The sequence below is a fragment of the Mirounga leonina genome, unplaced genomic scaffold, assembly GCF_011800145.1.
Source record: "Mirounga leonina isolate KUSES-001 unplaced genomic scaffold, KU_Mleo_1.0 Mir_129, whole genome shotgun sequence".
Classification (NCBI taxonomy): Eukaryota; Metazoa; Chordata; class Mammalia; order Carnivora; family Phocidae; genus Mirounga; species Mirounga leonina.
The window spans coordinates 33637456-33658198 of NW_023270323.1; the positions used below are offsets into that span (position 1 = coordinate 33637456).

General features: G+C 36.4%; 1 non-coding gene and 1 pseudogene across 1 annotated transcript; both read left to right on the forward strand.

The window, feature by feature from the left end:
- The first annotated feature begins 7712 nt into the window (after positions 1-7712).
- Positions 7713-7828, forward strand: LOC118011001. The gene has a single exon (XR_004679394.1). It is a non-coding gene; the product is annotated as a U5 spliceosomal RNA (small nuclear RNA).
- An 11573-nt stretch (positions 7829-19401) lies between these two features.
- On the forward strand, positions 19402-20115 carry LOC118010877 (annotated as a pseudogene).
- Positions 20116-20743: the final 628 nt, after the last annotated feature.

Sequence of the window (20743 nt, forward strand, 5' to 3'; positions counted from 1 at the left end):
AAGCCCTTGAATGGATAAAAACATCTGTGGTATATCTGTAGAATGGAATATTATTCTTTAATAAATATAAATGAGCTATTAAGCTACAGAAGATATAGATGCATATTAAATGTATATTAATAACTAAAATAAACCAGTCTGAAAAGACTATATAGTGTTTGATCCCATTTATATGACATTCTAATAATGGCAAAACTACAGAGATGGTAAACAGATTAGTGGTTGCTAGTGGAAATAATAGGTAAGGGTTAAATACTTGAAGCGCAGGAGATCTTTTAGGGAAATAAAATTATTCTGAATGTTACTGCAATAGTCAATAAGTGACATTCTATTAGTCAAAACCTATAGAATTTTAGAGCATGAAGAGTGAATCTTAATGTATGTAACTTTAAAAAATAAATTAGGATTTGGGGGTAACCTTGTTTGGAATAAAGAAAGAGGCAACAATCTGTTTTAAATATTGAGCCACCCTGAAGAGGGTGGGGAAAGAAGTACTAAACTAGATAACTTCAGAAATGAGTGAAGTTTTTAAGTCTTTACTTGATTAAGCTATTTCTCACGATGTATTGGTTCCGATGCTGCTATTCACATGTACTGGGTATATGTGCACTGAAATTGAGCAATTAATAAAGGAATGGCAGATGGTGAGAGTCAGGTTTCTCATTGTTGGAGTGGGAGTTTACAGATAAGAAATGAGAGGAGGCTAGAATGGCCCATGGGGTAATGAAATAGAGTTGGAGATATCAGAAGGAAACCATGTTTAATTTAATATAGATACAGATGGTTATATATGGAAATACTTATATATGTGTGCATGTACCCAGAGTAGTATATGCACATACATTTCCTCGTTCTGTCACCTGAAAGGGCCTGGAAGCAACAACCCTGTAGTAGCAACAAACACCTAGAGCCCAGAACTCGATTTCTAATAACATTCTCCAATGAAAGGGAGCAGAACTCTTTGGAAAAATGATTGATTTTAAAACTAAAGCAGGAAATACACAAGATGAGCCTAGAGTATCTTAGAGTATCAGAAAGCAAGATGATACTCATAAAACAACTCTATGTTGATGTGGGTACATCAAAGGGAAACAAAAGTCAACTGAAAGAACTTCCAATGCCAAAGCTGGGACAATTTGAGCAACAAAATGAATAAAGTAGTATTAGATTATAACCTAAAGTTTAAAATAAATATCCATGAGTCCATACTGATATAAATGCTTGAGTAACTAAATGGGGAAATAAATAAATCTCATGTGCAAAAGAATTCCATGTAGTTATTTTGCCCTTAAATTAGATAGCATGAGTTCTCTATGAGGTGCAATTCCTTGGTCAGAGAATTGGGTAAGGTGTTAGGTACAGAAGCAAACTCAGGTGAGAAGGTTCCTTAAGGACTTCCACATAAGGAAAGTTTTAGTCTCTGACTTAACAGAGAACACCTCCAGGGAACACGGAGGGTTCTTAGCTCTTAACTCCCCACAGAAACCAGTCCAAAGATGAGCTAGTCCTGGACCTTCTTGGACCAATGTTTATCTTTGTATTGATAAAATGTTACTTTTATTTATTTACCTTTCATTGAGTAAAATTAATACAACATAAAGTTAACCATTAAGCATGTTAAAGTGCGTATTTCAGAGTTGTTTGATACCCTCATGATGCTTACAACTACCACCTTCATAGTTCCAGGATATTTTTATCACCCCACAGAGAAACCCTGTACCCATTAAATAGTCACTTACCATTCCTCCTTCCTCCCATCCCACCCCCCAGCCACTGGCAACTACTAGTCAGCTTTCTATCTCTATCAATTTACCTATTCTGGATATTTAATATAAATGAAATGTGCATTAAAATGTGAACTTTTAGGTCTGATTTCTTTCACCAACTTTGATGTTTTCGGTTCATTGACACTGTAGCATGTATCTGTACTTCACTCCATTTTATGGCTGAATAATATTCCATTGTATGAATCTACAACATTTTATCTATCCACTCATCTGCTCATGACATTTGGGCTGTTTCCAATTCTTGGCTATTGTAAATCTGCTAGAAACAATGGTGTATATGTATTTGAATACTTCTTTTCAATTCCTTCAATGTAAACTTAGGAGGGGTATTGTTGGGTCATATGGTAATTCTATATTTAACCTTTTTAAAAAAAACCTGCCAAACTGTTGTCTAGAGTGGCTATACCATTTTACCTCCCCATCAGCAATGTACAAGAGTTCCAATTTCTCCACATCATGACCAATACTTTTGTTTTTAAAAATATATATATAGCCATTCCAGCCACTATGATATGGTATCTCATTGAGGTTTTGATTTGCTGTTCTGTAATGACTAAGGATATTGAATATCTTTCTTTTTTTTTTTTTAAAGATTTTATTTATTTATTTCACAGAGAGAGACACAGCGAGAGAGGGAACACAAGCAGGGGGAGTGGGAGAGGGAGAAGCAGGCTTCCCACGGAGCAGGGAGCCCGATGTGGGGCTTGATCCCAGGACCCTGGGATCATGACCTGAGCCGAAGGCAGACACTTAATGACTGAGCCACCCAGGCGCCCCGAATATCTTTCTTTAAAAAAAAAAGATTTTATTTATTTATTTGACAGAGAGAGACACAGAGAGAGAAGGAACACAAGCAGGGGGAATAGGAAAGGGAGAAGCAGGCTTCCCGCCGAGCAGGGAGCCCAATGCGGGGCTCAATCCCAGGACCCTGGGATCATGACCTGAGCCGAAGGCAGCCGCTTAACGACTGAGCCACCCAGGCACCCCCTTCTTTTTTTTAATATTTTATTTATTTATTTGACAGAGACACAGAGAGAGAAGAAACACAAGCAGGGAGAATAGGAGAGGGAGAAGAATATCTTTCTTGTGCTTATTGGCAATGTGTATATCTTCTTTGGGGTACTGCCTATTCAAGTCATTTACTATATTGGACATTTGTTTTTGTTATTGAGTCGTAAGAATTCTCTATGTATTTTGGATATTAGACCTTTATTAGCTTTATGATTTGCTAACATTTTCTCCCATTCTTTGGGTTGTCTTTTCACTTTCTTAATAGTGTCATTTGAAGAGCAATTTTGTTTTTAATTTTTATGAAGTCTAATTTTTTTTTCTTTTTCTGCTTGTGCTTTTGGTCTCATATAAGAATACTAAATCCTAGATCGTGAAGATATACTTCTATATTTTCTTCTAAAGGTTTTATAGTTTTAGTTCTCACATTTATGTCTTGGATCCTTTTTTTAATTATTTTATTAACATATAATGTATTATTTGTTTCAGGGGTACAGGTCTGTGATTCATGAGTCTTACACAGTTCACAGCACTCACCATAGTACTTATCCTCCGCAATGTCCATCACCCACCCACCCCTCCCTCCTACCCCCCTCCCCTCCAGCAACCCTCAGTTTGTTTCCTGAGATTAAGAATCTCTTATGGTTTGTCTCCCTCTCTGGTTTCGTCTTGTTTCATTTTTCCCTCCCTTCCCCTATGATCCTCTGTCTTGTTTCTCAAATTCCTCAAATCAGTGAGATCGATGATACTTGTCTTTCTCTGATTGACTTATTTCACTTAGCATAATACCCTCTGGTTCCATCCACGTCGTTGCAAATGGCTGGCAAGATTTCATTTTTTTCGATGGCTTCATAAATAATCCAATCAAGAAATGGGTAGAAGACATGAACAGACATTTCTGCAAAGAAGACATCTAAACGGTCTTGGATCTATTTTTAATAACTGTTGTATGTGGTATGAAATAGGGGTTAGACTTCATTCTTTTGCTAGCTTTGAATTTACCTTGCTTTTCTTTTTCTAGTCCCTTAAAGTATACAGTTAGGCTATTGATTTGAAATCTTTTTCCTTTTCTTTTTCTTTTCTTTTCCCCAGTATAAATGTTTATAGCTCTACATTTCCAAATGAGCCCTGCCTTCACTGTATCCCAGAAGTTTTGGTGTGTTCTGTTTTTGTTTTTATTTGTCTTAATGTATTTTCTAATATCCCCTGTGATTTCTTCTTTGGCCCATTAGTTAAGATTGAATCTCAAGTATAATCCAAGCTTGTTCCAAATGTTATTCCTTGCCCCAGACTGCTGTAACCAATATCTATAAGTTTAAATGCTTCTGGCAAAAGCCACTGGGGAAGTCATCCCAGCCCTGGGAATGCTTCAAGTTGGGTGAAATAAATGTTTTGTACTGGTCGTTGAGAAAGGTACCAGATGTATGGAGACCCATAAACACAGTTCTTTGAGAATAAGGTCCTTGTTGCTTTCTCTAGTTCTAACAATTTGCACTAGAAGAGCAGCTGCTGATTTTTAATTTTTTGAGGAATCTCCGTTCTGTTTCCCGTGGGGGCTGAACCAATTTACATCCTCACCAAGGGTGCTCAAGGGTTCCCTTTTCTCCACATCCTATCCAATACTTGGTATCTTTTGTCTTTTGGATGATAACCATTCTAACAGGTGTTAAATGATATCTCATTGTGATTTTGACTTCCATTTCCCTGATGATTAGTAATATTGAATATTTTTCATCCATCATGTTGGCCGTTTGTATGTCTTTTTTGGAAAAATGTGTATTCAGGTCCTCTGCTCATTTTTTACTCTGACTTTTTTTTTTTTTTTTGGCTATAAAGGTGTACGAATTTCCTATATGCTTTGGATTTAACACCTTATCAGATACATGATTTGAAATATTTTCTCCCACTCCATAAGCTGCCTTTCATCTTATTAGTTATTTTTGGGGAGAGATGGATTGGATTCCCTATTCCACCATTTTCAGTCACTCTTAAAATACTATTTTTATAGCAGTACTCCACAATGAATCTAATTTCTCAGTTTGCTTGCATTTCCATTCATTTCCTCTCTCTCTGTTTTTCTCCTTCAGTGAAGGACCTGAAAGCAGAGAAGAACACATTATTTTACTTTGTTTACAAAGGAACTAGTCAAAAGTTAAAATGCAAAACAGTTGGGAAAGGAATTTTTGATAGCTATATATCCTGAAGAATATGACCTAGCCACAAATAAATGGACAGGATAAACTAGATGCAGGGATACAGCCAGAGGGAGAAAGTAAATTACTTCTAAAATTATTCAGCACCCAGGAATGTAACTTCAGTCTTCTCTCCTTGCAAATGGCCATGTAAGATAGTTAATTTTTTGAAGCAAACAAATCACCTTAATTGAACACAGTTTTCATTTTAAAACAAGTTGTAGAGCTTAAGGCTGAAGTCCTCCAGAGAAAATAGCCTTATGATTTATATCAGCACTGCTCAAACTCAAAGCAATTTGTGAGGTTGCATATGAATAATGCAGAGTGAGAACAGCACAGGAGGAAACCATTGAAAGAAAGTAAATGAAGTCCCTTTGAAATGGAATATATAGGAAACTATTTAACTTGAATTATTCACCAACACTTGTGATATTACAGGAATAACCATAGATCAGTGAATATTTCAATTTTTAAGATGGGGTCATGCTGTTCCTTTTATATATTAAAAAAAATCTCAGAGACCAAAAATGGTAAAGTGAATGAGAAATGCATTACAGCCTATGAATATGCACGGATATGCTAGAGTTCACCTGAAAAGAAGGGAAGAATGGCCTGTGGAACTCTGTGACACACAGCTAGAGATGGTGACTCAAGATCCACAGAGGCAGTTTCTGCCAGCTTGAGAGAGTGTTCAATGATCAGCAGAAAATGCACCTTTTAGATATATTTTAACTATTTCTGACTCTAATGATGAGCTGTATGTTTTGGAGAAATTCCAAGTACCTGAGTAGTACCTTATTCTTTTATATATGGAATAAGTATAAGTGTTGCTTCTTTTTTCTTTTACATAATCCTCAATGTATAGTGTTGAGTGGTTTAATATGTAATTATTTCAAGACAGTCAAATGAGAAACTAAAAGGGTAGATCGTTCAGTAATGTTTTAATAACTGCACAATTAAAATACCATATAAAGGGGGCTCCTGGGTGGCTCAGTCGTTAAGTGTCTGCCTTCGGCTCAGGTCATGATCCCAGGATACTGGGGTCGAGCTCCGCATCGGGCTCTCTGCTCAGCGGCAAGCCTGCTTCGCCCTCTCCCACTCTCCCTGCTTGTGTTCCCTCTTTCGCTGTGTCTCTCTCTGTCAAATAAATAAATAAAATCTTTAAAATACCATATAAAGCATTTGGTATTTACTCCATTAAAATCAAATAGAAAACCTTACCAATTGTCATATCAATTAATCCTATTTAATGTTGTGTATTATTTTTAGGCTTAGCAGTTCCTTAGTAATATACTCACTATGTGTATTGACACTGTTTTAGAATCACAGAGTTGAAAAGTCACCTGATCTATAGATGTTTAAAATCAATAGTCTTTTAAATTTAATAGTATAAGAATTCTAAATGATCTGGGAAAATAGCCAGCTGACCAATATTAAAGTAAGTGACTAGGCCTGGTATTTGTATGGAATATCTTTAACTCGAAGTCAAGTAACCATGGCTAAAATCATTTAATTCAAAGAGATGCTAGACCACGTTTCATAAGGAGGTATGGAAACAGCCTAATACCATCTAGTCCATCCAAACATTTCTGCAAATCAATAGCTGCTGAGAGGCTGTAATGTTGCATAGCTGGGAAAATAAAACTGTAAAAAAATTATATCCTTTTGAGCAATATCATAGAGAATAACATGAATTCGTATAATGCAAGTTAAATGATAGAGGGAAATGAGAAACATTCAAATTATTCAACTAGATAGTGCGTTTATATTCAGGCCAAGCCAATATTTGATTTCAGATTCTGGTGAACACTACTGATCAATAAAAATAAACAAAGTTCTTTCACTTTGAATGTCCAAGTGTGGTCTGTTAGGATAAACTAATCTGATTTGGCTGCTTTTAGCATCGACTTTAATTTCAGGCGTGCCTTGTAATTGGCTAATGTTTGGTTAGCATTCTGTATAGGAACTTCTTCCTCATGTTCATATTTTAAGATCTCTATGTATGGCTTGGTATACCCCGCTGATTTCCTAGAAACTGTATTTTGTTTACCTGGATCTGGACATTTGGAGGTGGTAAGGGGTAGGGATAGGCACTGTGGAGAATTTATAGAGGACTAGCCCAAAAGGACCATTATATTTTAGAGCTTCCCAGAATGCTTTCTAATGACCTGAGAGGATTCTGGATTCCCTTAGACCTAGTCACAAAAACATTCTCAAATGTTATGAAAGTTCTTTAATCACCCATTTTTTTTCTGAAAGTAACTTAAGTTCTCTGATAATTTCCATTAACATGCATGCTTCACATTTTCTTTGTCCAGTAATAACTCTTAAATAGGTCACCTGTGAGATATGTAGAAGGCTACAGAGAATTGATATTTTTAAAGAATCTAAGAATCTATATCTATCATCTATCTATCATCTATCCATGCACGCACACACACATATATATATACACACACCCATTTATTTAGGCATAAATTAATATACACATTTATATATATATTATACTTAAACATAAAATGAGAGAGTTTTTTTAAATAGGTAAGATTCTTCACATATGGTAGGGTATATAATGAAAGCATGATCTTTAGTGTGTATAATGTGCAGAAGACATCTTTGTATACAAAGTATTATATATTAGAGTGGCAATTAAATTGATAAAATCACCTTTAAATAATAGAGAATCTGTGATATCTGGATATGCTATAAAAGTTAAGAGCCCAATATGTTCTGTTGTCTCTTCAAATCATATAAGTCTTTTACCTTTCACTAGAGATTTCTGTGGAGAGGAACAACTCTGAGTCTTAAGTCAATTTTTTGAGGGCTTGTTTTACCAGGGCTGAAAAAAAAAAAAAAAAGTTAAGAGCCCAGGCATTAGAAACTGATTGCCCGGGTTTAAATTCCAATTCTACGACATACTAGCAGTATGATCCTGTGAAAAATCACTGAATATCCATAAAATGTAGTAATCATTACACTTAACCTTGGTGTCATTATTGAGATGAAATAAAATAATCAGAGGTTGTCACTGTGCCTACAACATAATAAATGCCCAAGAGATGTCATATTTTTCGCATTAGCTTCTATTTCTGGCATTGAAAATACATAATAATATTTTACATTTTCGACAAGAATACTGATTTCCTAAATACTTTATTGAAAATTACTGAAAAGTTCTACCTACATTGTAATCAACTTGCTTTATTTGTTTATTTATTTTTATTGCAATCATGCTTTCCACATCAGTCGATTATGGCTCAATAATGCTACGTGGCAGAACTCCTCAAAACTGACTGACTTAAAGATTTTTTATTTTATTTTATTTTATTGAGAGAGACAGAGAGAGAGAGCATGAGAGAGAGAAGGGTCAGAGAGAGAAGCAGACCCCCTGCTGAGCAGGGAGCCCGATGCGGGACTCGATCCCGGGACTCCAGGATCATGACCTGAGCCGAAGGCAGTCGCTTAACCAACTGAGCCACCCAGGCGCCCCAAAACTGACTGACTTAAAACAGCTGTCATTGTTCTCTCTCACACATCTGCAGTTCACCTGTGCATCAGGTCATCTTGGCTAGACTTACCTGGGAGCCCTGCTTTATGCTGGGGGGCAATTGGCCTTGGCTCCTCCATATGCATTGGCCTCACGTCTGCTCTATGTGAGGACATTCTGAGACCCAAGTTGAACAGAAAACTTTTCCCAGGGCCAAGACAGACTCACAGGTGTCCTACTGCACAAGCATACTTCACACCTTAATTCGCATCACATTTGTTAGTATCCCACTGGCTAAAGCAAGCCATGTTGCCAACCCAACATAACAGGGCAGGGAAGTACGCTTCTATGAAGGTGAGGACAGCAGTGAATATCTTTAAACAGCGTTCTAATCTACTATGTTACTTTGAAAACTATGTAACGGATCAATTAAATTTTGAACATTTTAAAAATCTGTTGATAGCTATTCGTATGATATTAATATTAACCCCTAATTTTTAAATAATCATTGTCTCATAAATGTTCCCTAATTTTTTAATAATCATTATCTCATAAATGTTCACAACAGTCCTTCCAGGCAATTGATGTAAAATTGTGCACATGTTCTCCACAATATTTGGTAAATTTTCAGACATAAATCTTCAGATCTATATTAGCCTGCTTGGGCTCCCATAACAAAACACCACAGCCTGGGGTGCTTAAAAAACAAAGATTTATTTTTTCACAGTTCTGGAGGCTGGAGGTCCAAGATCAGGGGATTGGCAGAGTTGGTTTCTTCTGGGGCTTCCCTTCTTGGTTTGCAGATGGCCACCTTCTTGCTGTGTCTTCACATGGTCATCCCTGTGTGCATGTGTGTCTAATGTTTCTCTGTGTGTACTTGAATTGCTTCTTCTTATGCAGAAACCAGTCATATTGGATTAGGGCCCACTGTAAAAACAAAGCAAAACACGACTTAATTTTAACTTAATCATGTCTGTAAAGAACGTATTTCCAAATACAGTTACATTTATTTATTTGAGAAAGAGAGAGAGAGAGCACAAGCAGAGGGAGAGGCAGGAGCTTGACATGGGGCTGATTCCCAGGACCCTGGGATCATGACCTGAGCTGAAGGCAGATGCTTAACTGAGCCACCCAGGCAATCCACAACAGGATTTTTAAAAAATATCTTTAAGATGTTAGGAAACTCAAAAGATTGATCGTTTCTGTTTAATATTAAAATGAGAAATAAAGGAAAGGTATATATCCCAAGGGTCAGAACAGTGGAGTGAGAAGAGCAATGATGGTGCTGAGATTGGGATTCAGAACCGTGCTTCAGTCCAAATTCTATCATTAATTAGCAGATTTGTGTGGACTCAAGTAACGATAATCGGATTTTTTTAAAGTATAAATGCCAGTAAAAGTGATTTGAAAAAAAAAAATGAGGTATTTAAGCACAGACATTTGTGTCTACTATCCATTAGAAGGTCTTAATAATTAGGGAAGTTACTTAAATGTCTTCTTTGAGACAGGCTATTTCACAACCAATAATTCTTTTCAAGGTTTATTAATCTAATTTTTCCTAGTTTCCAAAGATCTCTGAGCAATATGATCAGTGTTTGCAAATTTTTAAACAAAAGGAATAAACACGAAGTAAAATAGTATTGCTTTCAGGTTTTATCATTCTTATTTAGGGTAATATATATATTTTTTTTCTTTTTAAGCTGTGTTTCACTTATTATCCCTTTTCTGAATTTAATGTTTTAAATGTGTAACCAAATCAGTTCATGTTCATGCAGTGATCTCTAGGGCCAAGGTAAAATGTCCACCATGTAATGTATGTCTAGCTCTCTGTCGTTTTGAATTTCTTCCAAGATTTTGCATATTTTCAAATTTAACCGCTGTATTAAAGCTGTGGGTTTCCTCTCTCATTTGCTTTTTCTGAGTAGGATGGGTTCCCAAGCCTCTTCTGTACACAAGTACAAAATGATAGGTTTTTTTCTCCATATGTCCATCCTTCCTTTTCTCCCTTCCTTTCTCTTTCTCCCTTTCTCTCACTTGATTTTTTTTGTTTGTTTCTTTCTTCATCCTTTTCTGTCTCTATACATTTTAACAGATAAATCAAGAGGCCTGTGAAATGTTGGGAGGCAGATAAAGGAATAAAGAAATCTGAGATCAGAAATTAGATGTTAATATTACTACTTATTGAGCTTATTTGCTAAAGAATTAAACATGGCATAACTTTCTTCTTTTGTCATAATCCTATCTGAAAGGAATAGCTGAAAAAACATCTTGGAAAGCCAATTTAGTGTAATATTTTAGATACTTGGGAGTCAACATTAAATATTTTAGCAAATGATTTAAAATATAATTCACCTAAAGTAATCCTGGTTTAAAGACTCTTTTGGGGAATTATAATAATGAACCATATTTTTTTTCTCTTTCTCTTTGAGGGATTTCTTTATTAGAGTTTAGAAAGTTAAATCTTAAACTATAAGAAGATAAAATAAATCTAGCTTTGTCAAATATTTGATCTTGAGATAATAAATTAGAGGTGACTTCCTTATAGTGTGGCCTCCTTCCTATGTGTTTCATATTCTCGTCTCAGTGTTATATCATCTATTCAAATATCATCTATTCAAAATAAAGCAAAACCAAAATGCAGGTAGAGGAAAGAAATGTATTTAGGTATACATTTATATACCACCCATCGAGACATAAACATCCTGAATGCTAAATTTTTTGCTTGTTTGATATATCTACAAATAACTAGTATATATGCTGGGCCTTAATTGATTATTAAAGGATCTATTGTCAGTTTGAAACTTTCCTGTTTCTATTCTTTCTTTAATAATGGTTCTACTGTGTCCAAGACTATACAGATTTATAACTCAGACCCAGAAAGTCTGAGAGGAACAATTTGGATGAAGATACCATGAATCAGTTCTACATAGTTTCTTCTTTTTAGCCTAAAACAAACAAAATGGAAAGAAAAAAAGGAAGAGAGAAATTAGTCTAGCAATTGAAGATAATTGGTTTGTTTCAGAATTAGAGTAATTAATCCTAGCTTCCATAAAAAATAGAAAGAAATTCTCTTGGCTTACATCAGAAAGACTTAGTTATTGCTTACACAGCCTGACACAAGTCATGTGGCCTTTTTGGGTCACTTTTATGTAGCACTGACTTCAGATGCTAGAAGTCTTTCATTTTGTTGCTCCATTGTCCTAGGGCTCAATGATTCCTTACTTCAGGGTGACTGGGGAGCCAAAAAGGTCCATTAGGTTCTTCAGGATGTTTTAAGTGTCAGGCCTGAAAGTAACATAATCCTTTCCCCAAAATTTTCTTGGGAAGATGTCAGTCACTGGGCCTAATTATTTGCAAGAGAGTCTGATAAGTGAAAAGAAGCACATACTTCGGTACAGTCATAATCTCTGCCAGTTTGGGGAAGTAAGAAAGCAACAAACATGTGTAATGGAGATTGAGGTCAAAAAAGATCAACAATAAGTATGTACAAAGTGCTTTAATATATCAATAGAGGCAGAAATGACTGAGTTTAGGGCTAAGAAGAATCTTACATTCAACTAAACCAAATTCTGTATATAAATCAGTAAATGGATGTCCATTCATTCATTTCTTCTTTCTACCACTTAGCATTCATTTACTAAATGCTTTGTGTATGTCAGGCTAGGCTCTCTGTTTATGTATTGGGAATGAGATACAATTTCTGCTTTAAAGAAGTTCAGAGACTTTGGAGAATATCACTAATTAACAATGCACTAAAAAAGTGTATGTGCTGGGTGCTATGGGAGCATAAAAGAAAGAGCACCACACTCTACATGAAGATTAGGATTCGAGACCTTGGAACTAAAAGAAGCAAGTTCATACAGAGTCCATAGGAAAACTCAGACCAACAGATTTGGATTGGGCAAGGGAGGAGGAAATACAGGTAAAGCAAATCCCATTTTAAGTTATAAGTGAAACTGGAATAATCAGAGAAAGGCACATCTTTCACAAAGGTTACTCTGAATCAGATGAAGTGATTTGATTAAGCTCCAGGATTCAGTTTGTAACCTGAAATTCAGTGGTAGTCTCTAGAGTTCCAGCCCATTTCTCCTTCTTCTTGGAAAGATATATTGTAGGTAGGTTAAAAGCCTTGGCTGTGAAACTGTTATGAATTCTCTGTTCCAGTTTTAACTGTGTAAATGAGTTATTTGTTGAGCTTTTGTTTTTCTCATCTAAAAAATGGGCATAATATATATATGTATATAATATATATAAGCTCAACAACTCATTTACATAGTTAAAACTGGAACTATGTAAGTTAGATTAGTTCTTGATTTGCAATAATCATTCAATAAATATTTGCATACATTGATATTACTACCTGCTTAAGTATATAAGATATTGACTATTTATAAGGCCTCAATGATTTAAAGACTAATTCACTGATTCATTAGTTCACTAAAACTCATTACATGGAAAGCTGAAGCCAAAGTCATTACATTGGATTGTGTGGTTTATTGGTTAAAACAGGTTTGGTTGTTCAGTCCCATGGTTGCTTTGACAGTTTGTCCAAATGATCAAAGCATTTTAAAGCTATTAAGTAGAAGGTACTATATTTGCCATAAATATCATGACATGGAACATTTAAAAAACATTTATTGAGATTTAGGAGTAGAGAAGCAGTATCTTTTTCTTAGTAATCATGACTTAAGAATATGTTAAAAATCTATTGTTTGGTTACACCAGGGTCTCTTTATAGATTGTGGCATACAGGTTATTAAATAAGAGTCATGAGAGGCAATTCTAGAAGTGAAACAGCAGTGGGACATCATCATTACATTACATTACAAGTTGCAGTGAACTCATAAGAAGTGGAAATCTGTGGGGTGCCTGCCTTCGACTCAGGTCATGATCCCAGGGTTCTGGGATTGAGCCCCATATCGGGCTCCCTGCTCGGCGGGAGGCCTGCTTCTCCCTCTCCCACTCCCCCTGCTTGTGTTCCCTCTCTCGCTGTGCCTCTCTCTGTCAAATAAATAAATAAAATCTTTAAAAAAAAAAAAGTGGAGATCTGTAGGGAGAAGATGGTTCATCGATAGCCAGACAAATCTGATTCTGAATTCCGACTGTGCTATATGTTAGTTTTGTGCTCTTAGGGTTGTTACTTAGAGTTCTGTACTAATTTCCTCTATTATTTTATTTTATTTTATTTTAAAGAGAGAGCATGGGAGAGAGAGTGCGTACAAGCAGGGAAAGGGGCAGAGGGAGAGAATATCCAAGCAGACTCCCACTGAGCGCAGAGTTGTACTTGGGGCTCAGTGTCACAAACCATGAGACCATGACCTGAGCCGAAACCAAGAATTGTGCTTAACTGACTGAGCCAGCCAGGCACCCCTAATTTTCCCCAGTTTAGGAAGAGAACTAAAAATTCATTCCATGTGGTGTTTTTGTAAAAATCAAATGAATGATTTCTACATTTGTTCTAAGTACATATATTTAACATTATGATATCTCTAAAATTAGAATCTGTTCTACCATAGGTAGCATGCCATAGTTTAATTGGTAATGTTTATTGTTCTTTCTTATGGGTACATGAATTAATGATGTGTCTTACAATTGATGGATTTGACAAAGTAGAAAATATGCAGTTCATTCTAGTACTTAAGGGTGACATAGGTTTTATTTTCCTTTTCTTTTTTTCTGGTTCCTCTATGTCGCAAATTATTTGGTCATATAAGAACATGCCTAAGAGCCTGTGCAAATAAAGTAAATGAACAGTCAGGAGAATTACCCAGATATTTAATACTAAGAATAAAATTTTAGAAAAATTAAGCTGTGCAGAAGGGATGTTTGGATTTTAATTATGGAGACCAAAAGTCAGTTTGTATTATGTCATTATTTATATAAAGGAGATAGTAACAGATACTACCTTTTTGAGGGATGTAACAGAAATGGTAACATGTTAGCATTAAAGATTCCTTGATCTTCTCAGGGAAGATTCATATTGTGCCACCATAAATGGACTTAACTTCTTTTCTCAGCTGGTGTGTGTGTGTGTATGTGTGTGTGTGTGTGAGAGAGAGAGAAAGAGAAAGAGAGAGAGAGAGCATACACCTGTATGCCTAAATGTTATTTCCCAACACATAAGGCATTGTATTTCCCATAATCTTAAGAGAATTCTTGAAACTATAAAGTAACTGCATTATGGGCGCCTGGGTGGCTCAGTTGGTTAAGCGACTGCCTTCGGCTCAGGTCATGATCCTGGAGTCCCGGGATCGAGTCCCACATCGGGCTCCCTGCTCAGCAGGGAGTCTGCTTCTCCCTCTGACCCTCCTCCCTCTCCTGCTCTCTGTCTCTCATTCTCTCTCTCTCAAATAAATAAATAAAATCTTAAAAAAAAAAGTAACTGCATTATAAGGGGAAAAGTCACCTTTCATTTAAAGTTAAAATTAGACGCATACTATAGTGGCATTATTTTTCCAACTCACTTAGATGTTTTAATCAAAGAATACATAATTTAAAGAAAATTTTCAGAAATCTAATATTTAACACAGTTGAAAGCAGAGCTGCTCACAAAAAGGAGATGGCATGATCCAATGTCATCTTCTTGGTTCCTCCCTTACAACCTTTCTCCCAGGAGGGACCCAGGGGAGCAGGCTCTTTGGAACTGCCAGGGCACAATTTGCAAACTACTTCCACAGAGTATAATAAAAAAAATAAAGAAAGAACTATCATATAATTCAGCAATCCCACCTCTGGGTATATATACAGAGTATAGGTGAGTGGAGTATGAGACTGCATGCTTTCCTGTAAAGGTAGAACTCTCTATTGGAATTTGGAAACAGAGTAAGAATGGTTCTAATATTTCTTTATGATGATTGCATCTGTTTCTAATTTCAATAAGGATTCAGTTACTCTATGCATTCAGAAAAAGGTAAGATATGAAAATGTTTTAGAATATTGTACTGGTTAAAAGAGTTATTATTGATTGCTCATTCACTATAAATGTAGCTATACTCTATTTTGACAATTCAGAAGAAAATATGTTGACCCCGCAGCTCAATAACAAAATATATAACAAAAGCACAAGAAAAATCATTCATTGTTTTGGACTATACTTTGATAAAGTTGATAGTACTGAAACTCTCTGCTTTTGAATTTAAGGATGGTATTAATTCTTTGAAACCTTGAAGGCAATAACCATTTTACACTGAACAGATAGTGATACTCTCTCTAAAGTATTAGCTACAGTTTCTCAATATCCAGTATACTTAAAAAAAATACTGCTTTATTTTAGTGGTAAGATTTATTTGTAAAACAATTACCAATATACATTGAACTCTAGTAGAAAACAAACACTTTTTATGGATTTTTACTTTGTATTGGCATATGCCATGCTATACTACACACAATTAGTTATTTCGTTTTGTCTGCAATTTGTGATTACTAACAGAATATCATTTTGTAACTTATCACATAGGTGTTTACTAACATTATTCAATATCTACCTTTCATGTGTAAAAGAATGTATTTCTACTTAACAGCTCTTTGTTAACACTAAGCATACAAATAACAAAAGAAACTGTTAGAAACTGGATTAGCAATAGCCAGAATAATTAAAATTTTTAAAATTTGTATAATGCATATGATTCAGAATGTTTTATGAAAATCAAATGTAAAGCATTGATTTTTTTAAAGTAATCTATCAAAATATGATGTGGTATACTTACACATATAGGAACATGTATAAATAAATATATAAAATAATTCAAAACTAAATACACCATCTGGAGATTTTTTTTTTTTTAAAGATTTTATTTATTTATTTGAGAGAGAGAGAATGAGAGAGCACATGAGATGGGGGAGGGTCAGAGGGAGAAGCAGGCCCCTCGCTGAGCAGGGAGCCCGATGCGGGACTCAATCCAGGGACTCCAGGATCATGACCTGAGCCGAAGGCAGTTGCTTAACCAACTGAGCCATCCAGGCGCCCAACTACAGTGTAGTTTCAACATAACTTCTACATGCTCTGGGAAACCAAACAATTCATTTAACTCGCTTTATTGTGATATTCCCTTTATTGTAGTTGTATGGAACCAAACACTCAATATCTCCAAGGTATCCCTGTAAATTAATAGTTTACTACCACAACAGTAAACTGTCTCCCTAGAACATATCTAATATGGAACATGGAATATGGTACCTGCTCAATACATGATAGCTATTTCTTCAAAACTTTTGACTCTCATCCATGTGTCTATTAGCTTTGGACAATCAGTAATCCCTTCTAAGCCTTAACTTACTCATTTATGTGATTAAAAGAATGAATCTCATTGTTTCCTCTTAAATCACAAATCTATGATGATGCCAGTATATTACGTTCATATAATTATGTGCAAAAAATAATTTGAATTGTTTTCAATAAATTAAACAATGACAATTCTCCTTAAACTACATCAGAGTAAATAATTAGAAGTTTTTTTTTTATGGTGAATATTTGTAAATCAGGAGTAAAACTTGAAATAATTACAGTAGACTTATGTAAAATACCTTTCACTTCTCTTAGGGCACAGCTTTTAGCACAGTACTTGTCTGCACCTGAGTAACCCGTATTTTTTAAGTTAATGAATTCAAAAAAATGATTCTAGATAATGGCATCTTCACATATGAATAACTTGACCTTTAGATATCTTATCTGTGAAAAAATTTATTTTGAGACATAAAATAAATTTCCTCTGCTTCAACATTGCTCCAACGTTTAGTCAATCTCTTAGCAAGTTTGATGATTATAATACAATATTATTGTCTATATTTACTGTACTGTGCGTTAGATCTCCAGGACTTACTTACCTACTAGTTGTAACTTGTACCCTGAAACAACATCTCTCCTATTCTTCCACCCCTCCCACCTGCTGCTAACCACCGCTTTACTCTGTTTTTACAAGTTTGCATATTTTAGATTTCACATTTAAATGATACCATACAGTATTTGTCTTTGTCTGATTTACCTCACTTAGCATAACGCCTTCAAGGTCATTCCGTGTTGTCACAAATGACAGAATTTTCCTTCTTTCTCATGGCTGAATAATATTATACACACACATGGGGCCCCTGCTTGGCTCAGTCAGTTAAGCGTCAGGTTCTTGGTTTAGGCTCAGATCATGATCTCAGGGTCTTGAGATCAAGTGCCTTGTCTGGCTCTGTGCTCAGCGGGGAGTCTGCTTGAGATCCTCTCCCCTGCATGCACGCACTCTTTCTCTCCTCTCTCTTAAATAAATAATAAATAAATAAATATAACTTTTAAAAATATTATACATACACATTTTCTTTATCCATTCATACTTTGATCAACACTTATCTTGTTTCCATTTCTTGACTATTGTGAAAAATGCTGCAATAAACATGGGAGTGAAGATGTCTCTTTCAGATAGTGATTTCATTTCCTTCATATATATACCCAGAGGTGGGATTGCTGAATTATATGATAGTTCTTCCTTTAATTTTTTTATTAGTAAAAGTAAATAAATAACATGTGCATGCACATACTATATAGTGAAAGAAATAATTTTTTTTTCTTAATCTTAGAAATTCTCAGATATATGATGATAGGTGGCTGTGGGTAACAGAGTTAGTAATATGTTTCTGTATTATATTATTAGTGAAAACTTATTTATAAAAATTATGTGAAATAAAAGTAACATCTTTATATTTACTACTGTTAAATTTACTACTATTAAAATCAATAATTTAAGTATTTACATGCATATTTACATATACATAAATAAGGCAGAGACACAAGAGAAAGGCATTAACAATTTAGAAAGAACAACTATGCATACACATACATATTCAACAAGCATTTTTTTTAAAATGGATTTCAGAGTTTATAAATATAGGGATTGTTTGGGATTAGAAAAGAGGCCTTAAAATAGAATATTATAAAAGCTAAAATATATGAGGAAATATTTAGAGATTTCCCAAATAATAGGATGTGATAAAGTTGCTTTCTTCTCTTTATATCTGGTATACATTAGCAATGTGCATTCTCGCATGTTAAACATAGAAGAGTTCTTTTCCCTTCTTTGTCCTTCTAACCATTAAGCTTAAATATGAATGGCTTAATATGAAAGTGTGGTTCTATGTTCCCAGAGATTTTTTATTTACTTTGCTTACTATTTGGAATCTCTTAAAGAATTTAAATCTAAACAATAATTATTTATTGCTGAATACATTACTCTAAAATTAGATGAGAATTTTTCAGACACCAAAGTGACAATTCTTCTATTTTTGGTAAAACGCTGTGCTATTTAAAAAATCAACATTAAAAAAAGCAACATTAATAGGTTCTAAATATTGTGTTACTTAAACATAATGGCTGCAAATACTATTTTCCTGGAATGAAGAGCAAGGCAGCTTTTTTCTGCTGTTGAGAAATGTACTATTATCCCTACATGCTGTAAGCAAGTCCTCTCTGAAGCAACCACATTCTTGCGGAGAAGCTGACTTGAGTTAGGGCAGAACAGTCTTTGTTATACCTCATTTACTTCATTTATCTAAAGTGTCAGTAAACTTTCTATTCTTACAATATATGTGAAGGGGTCATTAAAATGAATTATGCTGAATTATACTGGAGAGGTCAGAGAAACATCAAGGGTTGTATGCTGCCTAACTAAATCCTGAACAAGAATAATTACTTTATGTGTTTTCCAAGTAACATCTATTGATACATGAGATTTAGGGGTTAAAAATGCACCAAACTGTCACCTGATAGTAGACTTCCAGCCTTCCGAACTGCGAGAAAATAAACTTCTGTTGCTAAGGCCACCCGGTCTATGGCATTTTGTTACGGGAGCCTGAGCAGACGAAGACAAAAGGTTATATAGCGTGTGTAGACAAAAATCAGACTAAGAATTAAGACAGTCATTTACTCAGTTAAGAACTTACTTGCTGTTCCATGCGGAAGGGAGCACATGAGTGGCCGGTGGAGCCTCCGGCATCCCAGACTCAGCTAGAGGTGAGCAGGGGGAAGCAGGAGCCCACAGCAAAGCAGCTAGCACAGATGGCAGCCAAGAATGAGAAGGGTGAACACTGGCTCAACTATGAGCCCCCTGCCCAGAAGAGCATCCAGGAGATCCAGGAGCTGGGCAAGGATGATGAGAGTCTGCGCAAGAACAAAGACGCCCTGTTGGGCCGTGTGGCAGTGTCTGCTGACCCCCGTGTCCCCAGTGTTGTTGTGACCTGCCTGCCCCTGGTGTGTAGCCTGGCCCTGGGTCCCCTGGAGCTGGACCTGACAGGTAACCTGGAGAGCTTCAAGAAGCAGTCCTTGTACTGAAGTAGGGCATGGAATACCGGAGAAAAATCTCTTTCCGTTGAACCGGGAAACTTTGTCTGGTGTAGAGTACGTCCAGCACACATACAGGGAAGGCATCAAGATTGACAAGACCAGCAACCTGGTGGGGAGCTATGGGCCCCAGGCCGAGGAGTACAAGTTTCTGACCCTCATGGAGGAGGTGCCCAAGGATATGCTGGCTCGTGGCAGCTACAAGTCCTGCTTCACAGATGACAAGACTGACCACCTGTCTGGGAGTGGAATCTTACCATCAAAAAAGAATGGAAGAAAAAAAAGGTGGGGGGGGATGGAAGGACTGAGTCCTGGCCTGGGAGGTGAGCAGCCTTTGGACAGATGAACGGACCTGTCTGATGGGCCCCACCCCTACCACCACCACCCCCATCCCAACAGCTTATCAAAGTGCTAACAGGTCTGCTCCCTGGCGAGCCCCACCCATCCCTCCTGGCCCTGCCTGTAGGCCCCAGCCTCCTCGATGGTCTGGTCTTCCTGCTTCTGCCTGTACAGGGGGAAGTAGTGGGAACAGGGAACCTCCAGCACAGGCCTCCACCTCCCCTTCTGTACCCCTTCAGGTTCCTCCACCTGTCCTAACCTGACCTAAGGCCCTAGCTTTTCCAAGGGAATCATGGGTTTCGTAGGTCCCTGTGGGTCTTTGTAGCTGCCTTGAATCCTCTTCTTTTCTTCTAGGGTGAGGCCTCTTGGGGGCCAGCCACCCTCCTGCTTTCACCTGTCCTTGGTCAGTTCATCCATAGCTGTGGGTAACCATCTAGCCATGATGCCTTAACATGTGGAACGTGTGCTGTGGGGGCTGACATGAACCTCTAATCCCCTGTGTCTGCATGAGCATGTGGTCTCCCCTGGTCCCTGCCCCATTTGCAATCCCTATGGCCTGGGGAGGTGTGTGGGACGCGCTGCTCCGTCTCCCCTCCCCACCAGGGACTAACCAGCC